This window comes from Oratosquilla oratoria, unplaced genomic scaffold (assembly GCF_046742065.1).
Source record: "Oratosquilla oratoria isolate Oo_2021 unplaced genomic scaffold, ASM4674206v1 SCAFFOLD47, whole genome shotgun sequence".
Classification (NCBI taxonomy): domain Eukaryota; kingdom Metazoa; phylum Arthropoda; class Malacostraca; order Stomatopoda; family Squillidae; genus Oratosquilla; species Oratosquilla oratoria.
This window is the reverse complement of record NW_027467711.1, coordinates 3,349,875-3,361,005: the sequence shown is the minus strand read 5'-3', so window position 1 is coordinate 3,361,005 and position 11,131 is coordinate 3,349,875.

Genomic DNA, 11,131 nt, shown 5'->3' with positions numbered 1-11,131 from the left:
TGATAAAAACAGAAAGTTTAGACTCATGAGACGATTGGTGTGAAGTGATCACCCTTTTTGCCTACATTACGTGTCTGATATACATTGCATTACTTATACTTATATTTGTACTTATTACTTATTTTGATGCATGTTCCTGATCTCTTTGTACTTAGATAGTACCATATTGTATACGTATCTTGTGTTTCTTATTTGAACGATAATTTCCATATTCTCATAATCATGTAACGGTCCCATTGACCCTACTGCCCATTCTCTTTTGTGTTGATTGCCTGTAAATATATTCCATATTAATAATTTCGTTTACTAGTTTTATCGCTAGTTTAATATTCCTTTCCTGGAATCTTCTTTGTTACCTTTACTTCTAGTCTTACGAATTATCTAGGCCCTGACCAGATAGTTCAGTCCTACAGTGGCTTCTAGAAGTGAGCTGGTTCTTAAGCACATAGACGTTATACGTAACGTCTCTTCACATACCAGCCCGCCCGTAACAAAGTGGCGACCCTGCCAGGATATTTGATCAGGTATTTAACACATTCTTTTAGAGATGGATGATATAATTCAAGAATTCGTTCAAAATCCCAAGGTAAGTTTCTTAAAGAAACAAACTAAAGACACTTTGATAGAAATAGGCAAGCACTTTGGAGTAGACATTGATACAAGTTTGCGAAAGAAAAAAATACTTCAGGAACTCGTTGAAAATCTGATCGAAGATGAGATCTTATCTCCAGAAGAGATTACAGCTATACAAATTCCTTCAAATAGGTTAGAAATAGAGGCACGACTAACCGAACTTAAGATTAAGGAGATTGAATTAAAGGTCAGGAGAGTAGAAATTGAGGAGGAAGCTAAACTGAAACAAATTCAAATTGAGGCAGAATTTAAAGCTAAAGAGGAGGAAACTAAACTGAAACAAATGCAAATTGAGTCAGAATTTAGAGCTAGAGAAGAGGAAGCTAAAGTGAAACAAATAGAAAGAGAGAACGAAACTAAAGTCAAATTGGCAGAGTTAGAATTAAAGAAGGCAGAAGTAGAAGCTAGGATTGTTGATAGACAACCCGTAGTTCAGGAAGGTCATATAGATATTTCCAAGTATGTAAAACTTTTACCCAAATTTTCAGAGGGAGAGCCAGAAATTTTCTTTCTTCAGTGGGAAAAATTGGCGCAACAGTTACAAATCCCTAAAGAAAATTGGCCATTAATCATTCAAACACAATTTAAGGGTAAGGCTCAGCAAATTTATACTTCTCTTTCAGAAGCAGAAAGCGAGTATGATAATATGAAAGCTTGTATTTTAAAAGCTTATGAACTAATACCAGAGGCCTATAGACAGAAATTCCGTAATTATAGGAAGACACCTCAGTTAACATACGTAGAATATGCGGCTCAACAAGAGAGGTTATTCAATAGGTGGTGTTTGGCTAGTGAAACGGACACCTTAGATAGACTTAAACAGTTGATTTTGTTGAAGCAGTTTAAGAATACCTTAGAGACAGATCTTAGGATTTTTATAGATGATCATGTTCCCGAAACTTTAACTAAAGCTGCTGTATTGGCTGATGAGTTCACACTAAATCATAAACCTAAGTCAAGACAAATGGAATCCCAAAAGTCAAAGTCATATATTCCAGATTCAACAAAATACTCTGATCCTTGGTCCCCAAAGAAACGCTTTGAAAATCAGTCTAGCCCATCACATTTCAGTTACAGGTCTGATTTCAATCAATATCCTCCAAACCAACCTTGGCAAAGAATGGAAAGGTTTAAGACTAATCCCCCTGTAACTTGTTCATATTGTAAACAGGTTGGCCATCACATTTCTAATTGCAGAAAGAGACTGACACCCTCATTCTCCAATAAGACACCAACTCTTGTAAGTAATATAAAATCAGATGATTCAAAATCCTCTATTCAGGATAAACTACCAAAGAAGCCGGTATTGTCAAGTAATGTAGAACCCCCCTCATCAGATCATGATCCTTGTTTCAAACTATTTGTATCTTCAGGAACTATATCTCATAGTAGTAGTTCACAACAATATCCTATTTCCATACTCCGAGACACAGGAGCAAAGCAAAGTCTGATTTTAAATTCTGTCTTGCAGAATCTGGGTGAGTCATATACAGGTTATGATATATTGATAGAAGGAGTTGGAGGAATTGTAAAATGTCCATTACATAATGTTTTCTTGCGGTCTGATTTAACAACCGGAATGGTTCAAGTAGCAGTAGTAGACTCTCTTCCCATAGTAGGAATATCCTTATTGTTGGCCAATGACATCGCTGGAAGCAAAGTCATTTCTCCCTTAATAACAAATAACCCTAAGACCTCAGTAGAACCTTCAGATAACTTACAGTTGTTTCCCGCTTGTGCTGTAACCAGATCTCAGTACAAGAAATCTGAAGAGGAGACCTATAATTTAGAATCCCTATTCTCCCAAACTGACCCATCTTCTTCTTCACCAGTTTCTCTATCTAGAGCAGAATTAATCAAAGAACAGAAGTCAGATCATTCTCTTAAAAATTTGTACGAGATTGTTTCTTCTCCAGAAGAAGTTGAAAATATGTCACGAGGTTTCTATATAGAAAACGGAGTCCTAATGCGAAAATGGAGAGCATCCACCGCAACCGCTGACCAGCCATGGCAAGTAAGGAATCAAATAGTCCTCCCTCTTGGTTTCAGGAATAATGTTCTAAGATTGGCTCATGATACTCCCTTAGCAGGTCACTTAGGGGTAAGAAAGACCTTGTTCAACATAACCCAACATTTCCATTGGCCCACGGTTGTCAAAGATGTTGCCCAATATTGTAAAACATGTCATACATGTCAACTTGTAGGTAAGCCCAACCAGAAAATTGTAGAAGCTCCACTCCATCCCATTCCTGTAATGGAAGAGCCATTTAAAAAAGTTCTTATTGACTGTGTAGGACCTTTACCTCCTTCAAGTAAAGGAAATCAGTACATTCTCACAATCATGTGTATGAGCACTCGTTTTCCAGAAGCAATTCCTTTGAAAAATATTAAAGCTCAAAACATAATCAGAGAAATGTTGAAATATTTCACTATGGTAGGATTTCCTAAGAACATTCAAAGTGATCAAGGAAGTAATTTTCTTTCCAACAAGTTTAGAGAAACTCTTGTAACACTAGGTATAAATCATGTAACTTCCTCCGCCTATCATCCTCAATCACAAGGTGCTCTAGAGCGCTTTCACCAAACGCTCAAGACAATGTTAAGAATCTTCTGTGCTGAGAACACTCGAAATTGGGAAGACGGACTCCCCTTTTTGTTGTTCGCCACCCGAACAACAATTCAAGAAAGCCTTGGATTCAGCCCGTCAGAATTAGTCTTCGGTCATGAAGTCCGTGGCCCCCTAAAGATACTTCATGAACAATGGATGAAAGAAGAACCACCTGTTCCTTCTTTGAAATACGTGTCCCAGGTCACCGAGAAGTTGTTAGAAGCTTGGAAGTTGGCAAGAGAGAACTTGACGAATGCTCAACGAGTAATGAAAGGTCGGTATGATAAAAATTGTAAACTTAGAACTTTCTCTCCAGGAGATCAAGTGTTACTTTATCTTCCCATACCAGGAGATCCATTGCAGGCTAAATACAAAGGACCCTATGAAGTCTTGTCCAGAGCCAGTGATCTCAACTACATAATCAAAACTCCAGACAGAAGAAAGAGTTCCCGTCTCTGTCACATAAATACCTTAAAACCTTATCATTCCAGAGATCGAATTCCAATTTGCAGCTCTACCACAATAGAATCGGAAGAGCCTCCTGATAACCTGCCTAATCCTCCTGAGATTCCCTTGGAAAACTCTCAGAAACTACAAAATCTTCAGATAAAAGTAGGACACTTATCTGAGAAACAAGATGTAGCAGAACCATTGACTGACCTGTTGAGAAAAGACCACGACTTCGTGTGGACGCCTACCTGTGAGACGGCCTTCAAAAACCTGAAGTCCCTTCTCACTAACGCACCAGTTCTAAGGGCACCCGACTTCCAACGACCCTTTCTTCTGCAAGTCGACGCCAACGACACCTGTATCGGTGCCGCCCTCTTGCAAGAACACAATGAAGTTCTTCACGCTATCACCTACTACAGCAAGAAGCTGTCCCCTGCGCAGAAGAACTACTCCGTACTTCTAGAACGTAGCTTTTCAACAGAAAGTGAAAAGCTTTCCCAAACGGTGGAGGTGTAACGTAATATTAGATATTACGTCATATGTGTAATTATGTTATAGAATTGTGTTCCTTTGTATTACATAACTATGTTCATATTTCTTGTCTATGTATGTATTGTAACAATGTTAAGCAGTAACGCCCGTCCACTATATGTAATCTTGCCTACGTGCGGAGAGAGGTGCGCACTCTTGTAGAACAAACAGACAAGCGAAATCCTGAATAGTTCGGAGCGCACAGATTTGACAGTTACTAAATAAATAGATTGTTCAAGCGAGTCGAGGGTCCTAAAACTACCCATGTTGACGTGTGTTAACTTACCCTCCTCCCCCCCTTTCACTCACTCGCACACTCACCCGGAAGTATCCCGCTTCCGGTCCAATGGTATATAAGCGGTGGAACTCGCTTACTCCTTGTCATTTCTCGCATATCTTATCTCTTGATAAAAACAGAAAGTTTAGACTCATGAGACGATTGGTGTGAAGTGATCACCCTTTTTGCCTACATTACGTGTCTGATATACATTGCATTACTTATACTTATATTTGTACTTATTACTTATTTTGATGCATGTTCCTGATCTCTTTGTACTTAGATAGTACCATATTGTATACGTATCTTGTGTTTCTTATTTGAACGATAATTTCCATATTCTCATAATCATGTAACGGTCCCATTGACCCTACTGCCCATTCTCTTTTGTGTTGATTGCCTGTAAATATATTCCATATTAATAATTTCGTTTACTAGTTTTATCGCTAGTTTAATATTCCTTTCCTGGAATCTTCTTTGTTACCTTTACTTCTAGTCTTACGAATTATCTAGGCCCTGACCAGATAGTTCAGTCCTACAGTGGCTTCTAGAAGTGAGCTGGTTCTTAAGCACATAGACGTTATACGTAACGTCTCTTCACATACCAGCCCGCCCGTAACAATATATATATACATATATACGAGTATATATATACATATATATATATATATATATATATATACACATATACATATATATGTATACATATGAATATATATGTATATACATATGTATATTTACATATACATATATATATACATGTACATATGTATATATATATATATATATATATATATAGATATATATATACATATGCATACATGTACATATGCATATATATACATATGCATACATATACATATATATATATATATATATTCATATATATATAATGTATATATATATATATGCATATACATATATACATATATACATATTTATATATATACATATGCATACATTTACATATATATACATATATATATATATATACATATATACATACATACATATTTACATATATATATATATATGTATATATTATATATATATACATACATATATGCATATATACATATATATATATATATATATATATATATATATATATATATAAAAGAGACACTAGCCATTTTGATAACTTATAGCTACAAGATCCAATTGAACAAGTAATGGGCCTAACTGGATTGTTAATTCTATGGGTTTTTATTAATCCATACATGTATGGAAGTGACGGGGACACTGTAGAATTTTTTTTTATCAGTTCATTGTTACCTTTTAAAATGTTCTTAAGGTTTTTGTTAAAATCACTATTTACACTATCTAAGGGGTTTTTGTTAATCTTAACACAAGTTTCTTCATCACTTAACAATGAATCCATTTTCTCTAAGTAATCTTTCTTGTTCATAATAACAACACAATTGCTCTTATCCGCCTTCGTGATGTGTAGTTCTTTGTCATTTTTAAGGTTCTTATATGCAGTCAGGAAACGTTTAGGCACACTTGATGGACAAGGCGTAGAAAGAGCATTGTACAAAAAACCTTTACATAAATTAATGTCTTGTACTGACAAATCACTAAATTTTTCCAAATTACAAAAACTCTTGGCAATTCCTACATAGTTCACATTTTGGTTGTTAAAAGCAAATTTCAATCCATATCCAAGCGCACATTTAACGTCATTACTCAAAGGTTTGTCCGAAAGGTTGAGCACAAACATGGAATTGGCATCTTTGTTCCAACCACTATTACTAATTAAATGTTTAAACTTCTCATTTAATTTTAGTTCCAAATTATGACAAACACTTCTCAACTTGGCATAAATATGATCTAACAATTTTACTTTCCAAAAGTCTGGGATAGCACTTTGAATGATACCTTTCTTTTCTTTGGTGATTTTGAATGATTCTTTCACTTCAATCTTCACGATGTCTATGTGTTTCTCCAATATTATCTTTTCGAAATCTTCAAATGGGTCAAATGTCAAGTGGACTTTCCGTCCATCAAAAAGAGCTCTCCCATAGTACTGACTGGCAAAACACAAAAGTTATTACATCATGTCATATTATTGTAGAAAGAAACATAATTGAATCTTGTTACATTAACAATAGTTTTGAAAATAATATGAACTTAAGCTTAGGTTTGTATAAGTTAGATAATTTTATTATTAAAAAAGATTGTAAACAATTCTTCTGGAATCGGGTAACATTGGACCTTTCCCAGTTTGTGTTTTGCCAGTCAATACTATGTAAGTAATGCATTTGTTTTTATTTCCAAAATCACTATGGTTTAATTTGGTGATATTGTGTTCTCCCAAAAAAGAAAAAGCCATAGAAAACACTCCCACCCATTCCATTTCCTATATATTCCACTCCCCTCCACTCTCCTCCCTCCCTCCTATCTCGGCACCTCGTGGATGACGGGTCATCCCTGCATCCTGTCCACTGCCCTGGGTCACAAGCAGTGTCGCAAGACACAGCACATCCACAGCAAGGCCGCTTCATAAATTCGGCGAACCCCCCTTTCCGTCCCCCCAATGCAGAAAAGAAGACGGGGAGAAATCCCTTCGGGCTCCGTCAAAATTATTTTTTCGTCGTCAGAATCTTGGGACTGCCTGTCCTCACCGAGCGTTACGCCCATAACCCCCCTCCCCCCTTCCTTCTCCCTCCCCCTTCCTCCTCCCTCCCTCTTCCTCTCCCTCCGTCTCCCCCTCTCTCCGCCCCCTCTCTTCGGCACATACGTCATCATTTCCCTAGGAATTCCCGCGACAAATGTGGGGTGCCTGGTAACAGGCGTTTTGTCACTGAGAGGAAGTTTGCGGGCCGAGTGTGGGATCTAATCAGGACCAACACGAGGGGAATTGAAATGCGCGCTTTGTCCGAGACCATCGTACCAACGGAGTATTAGTTCCTGTTTCTATTTCCTTGAAAAAAATATGCAAAGTTACCTTTGCAAAAGCCAGACAAAATTTATGTACATATATATTTATACACATACATACACACATGCATTCACACATACACACATACATACAAACATACATACACACATATACATATACATACACACATAAATATACCCAAATACACACATACACACACACGACTCGGTAGCGCGGTTGGTAGTCTTTTACTGTCACTACGGCGGTCCGGATTCGAATCCTGCCCAGGGCTGAAATAATTTCAGTATCGCTGCGCTTCGAGTCGTTACTCCAACTCACGTGGGCGGGGAGTTTGGGGTGAGTGTGCGTGTAAAGTCACAGCATTACCCATAGAGCTCTCTTCCGGGAGGAAAACAGCTGTCGGTTACGAGTCCAACAGGTGATCCAAAGACCAAGGTGAATACATATATACACACACACATACATAAAAGAGAGTAGGCTTGAATTGAAAATGCATTTACAGTATGCCCGAAAAAAAAAACGACATCGGAAGGAACGTTGTGTAGCGTTGTGTTGCATTGGAAGGCTGTCCTTCGGACCAGAAACGCATCAAAGCCGTGTAAATGGCTTTCAACAAATGATCCATTTCTGTTCACACTTATATAGGCGTGCGTGTGTATACATTTGCAAAGCTGTGCATATTCAAAAGAAGTATGTTTGCATGAATGTACATATGTCTACATACAGTTGTTGAAAAATAATGGAGAGTGTTGGAAACGTTGAGCCTAGTCTAAGGACCAAATGCCAGCCTATAAGGACCGCACATCTGGTTGGCAGTGTGGATTATGATTGGGTCTAGCTGGATGTGCAGGGAATTGATCCTATCTGACGTCCGTTCCGCAGAATTACTACATTCAAGCATATATTTATGGTAATGTGATTATTTACAGTATATGTATAAACGTATGTATGTACGTGTGTGTAAATTTATTTCTATACGTACATATGTATGTATATACGTAAGTATGAATGTGTGTGTAAATTCATTTGCATACGTACGTACCTATACATGTGAATATTGATATATGTATGTATGTACGTATGTATGTATAAATTCATTTGTATACGTAAGTACGTATGTATATATGTATGTATGTATGCATGCATCTTAGTATATATTCATATATATGTAAATGTAGGTGGGAAGTGAAGTACGAGAAAGTCATCTACACGGGATGATTAGGGAACTGTACATACGAGTACATATTCCCGGTATGTATGTATGTATGTATGTATGTATGTATGTATGTATGTATGTATGTATGGAAACATGGAATTGGCATCTTTGTTCCAACCACTATTACTAATTAAATGTTTTAACTTCTCATTTAATTTTAGTTCCAAATTATGACAAACACTTCTCAACTTGGCATAAATATGATCTAACAATTTTACTTTCCAAAAGTCTGGGATAGCACTTTGAAAAATACCTTTCTTTTCTTTGGTGATTTTGAATGATTCTTTCACTTCAATCTTCACGATGTCTATATGTTTCTCCAATATTATCTTTTCGAAATCTTCAAATAGGTCAAATGTCAAGTGGACTTTTCGTCCACCAAAAAGAGCTCTCCCATAGTATTGACTGGCAAAACACAAAAGTTATTACATCATGGCATGATATTGTAAAAAGAAACATAATTGAATCTTGTTACATTAAAAATAGTTTTGAAAATATGAATTTAAGCTTAGGTTTGTATAAGTTAGATAATTCTATTACTAAAAAGATTGTAAACAATTCTTCTGGAATCGGGTAACATTGGACCTTTCCCAATTTGTGTTTTGCCAGTCAATACTATGTAAGTAATGCATTTGTTTTTATTTCCAAAATCACTATGGTTTCATTTGGTGATATTGTGTTCTCCCTTCCTCCCACAGAAAGGAAAATAGCGATAAGGATAGAAAGTTTAAGGAAGAAGATTTCCAGTGCTGAGTATGCTGTATTATTTAATAGAAAAAAAAAAAAATATATATATATATATATATATACATATATATACATATATATACATATATACATATATAAAGTATATATATAAACATATATACATATATATACATATATATATATATATATATATATATATATACTGTATATGTAAAATCAGTATAAGAGAAATGACATTTGAAGATGTAATACGTCTGAGGGTATGATTATACAAAAGGACCTACCGTCTGCAAGTTTTTTTTCCTGTTGTAATTAAGCATACTTTGTTTCAGTCCATTGGGTGATTTAGATTGTCGTTATCTAAGCATACCATTAGTTGAAATAACTTTTATTTTTTAACCATCATATCGCCTTTCCATTATCCTTTTGGAAATACGAAAAGGCACCCAGATTTTTAAATTCAGTTATGAACCACCGAGTTTTATGCTCCCCCTCTTCAACAAATTTCGACTTTTGTGCACCACTCGCACGACCGCGACTGACCATCAGCATTGGCAGTAAAATGAGATGCGCCAAGCGGAGTCACACCTGCTGAGCCTCGATTCCATGGAAAGCCTGAATTGTCCCGAGAATTATGTTGAACGACGGTGGATTCTGCTGGAGAAGAGCTTGTGAGAGACCTTCTACCCCGGCGTGGCGGAGACTTCCTCCGAAGATCGCCCGCCTGGAGGAGCTCAAGCGGCCAACCCAAGCTACAAGAAGCCAAAGCCCATCAATGGAGTCAAGAGAGGTCGTGAGAACCTCAGGGACCCTTCAAGAGGTGCTCCCAGAAGCTCCAGCCCCAAGCAAGGACGTCCTCATGGAAACCCTCGAGCTCATCGTCAGCAGCGCCCATTGCAAGTTTTGCATTCGAAAACGAGAATCCTCAGAAGAAGGAAGATTCTGTTGCTGGGTGCATGACGATGACGAAGAAAAAGATAATGACGACGACATCTCTTCTTCTTGTTCGGTAAGCGAGGAATCAGATTCCGCCATCTAGCTCCAGGAAGACTCGAGCCCCTGGAGGCTGTCAGCGAGGGCGATTCGGGACTCGGGAGGGAGCCCAGTCGCCCCACGATGGAGGACACCTCCAGCCTGGTACCGGACCAGGAGTGACGTCATGACATGGAGGGCAAGCCCACCCTCGCCAAAGTGGAGAACGGCTCCTGTGTGGTTCCGGACCAGGAGCGACGTTGGTACCTGGAGGAGGTGAAAAATGCCCAAAGCATCCAATCAAGTCCCATCGATAAAATAAAAAGAAAGAAAATAATAATAAGAAGAAAATATGAAAATAGACATAATAGAAAATTCTAGCCCAAAATGGCACTTTTCATTTGAGCCCAAAGTGCATTTTAATTTTTTAGCCCAAAAATGAAAAAATTAAAACAAGAAAATGATATAAAAAAGAGAAAAATAGACAAAATGGATATTTTTAGCCCAAAATGGCACCTTTTAAGCTCAAAATCGAGCAATTGCAAAGCCCAAAGTCCATTTTATTTTTTTTAGCTCCAAAAAAGGATTAAATTCCTCCTTGGGACCGCGAGGTTCCTCTCAGCTGAATAAAATTGCTTGGTGACGACAATCCCAGAGGATTAACTCACTCACTTAATATCCCACTCCCACGCCGGGGGGAAGTGAGAAACCCCAGTGGTTCCTGGGAATCGAACTCAGGACCACTTGCTCGTGAGGTCAACACGCTATACACTGGGATACCGGGCAGCACAGAGCGATTGACCGACCGGGGTTAAGGTACGTTTTCCACGGTGG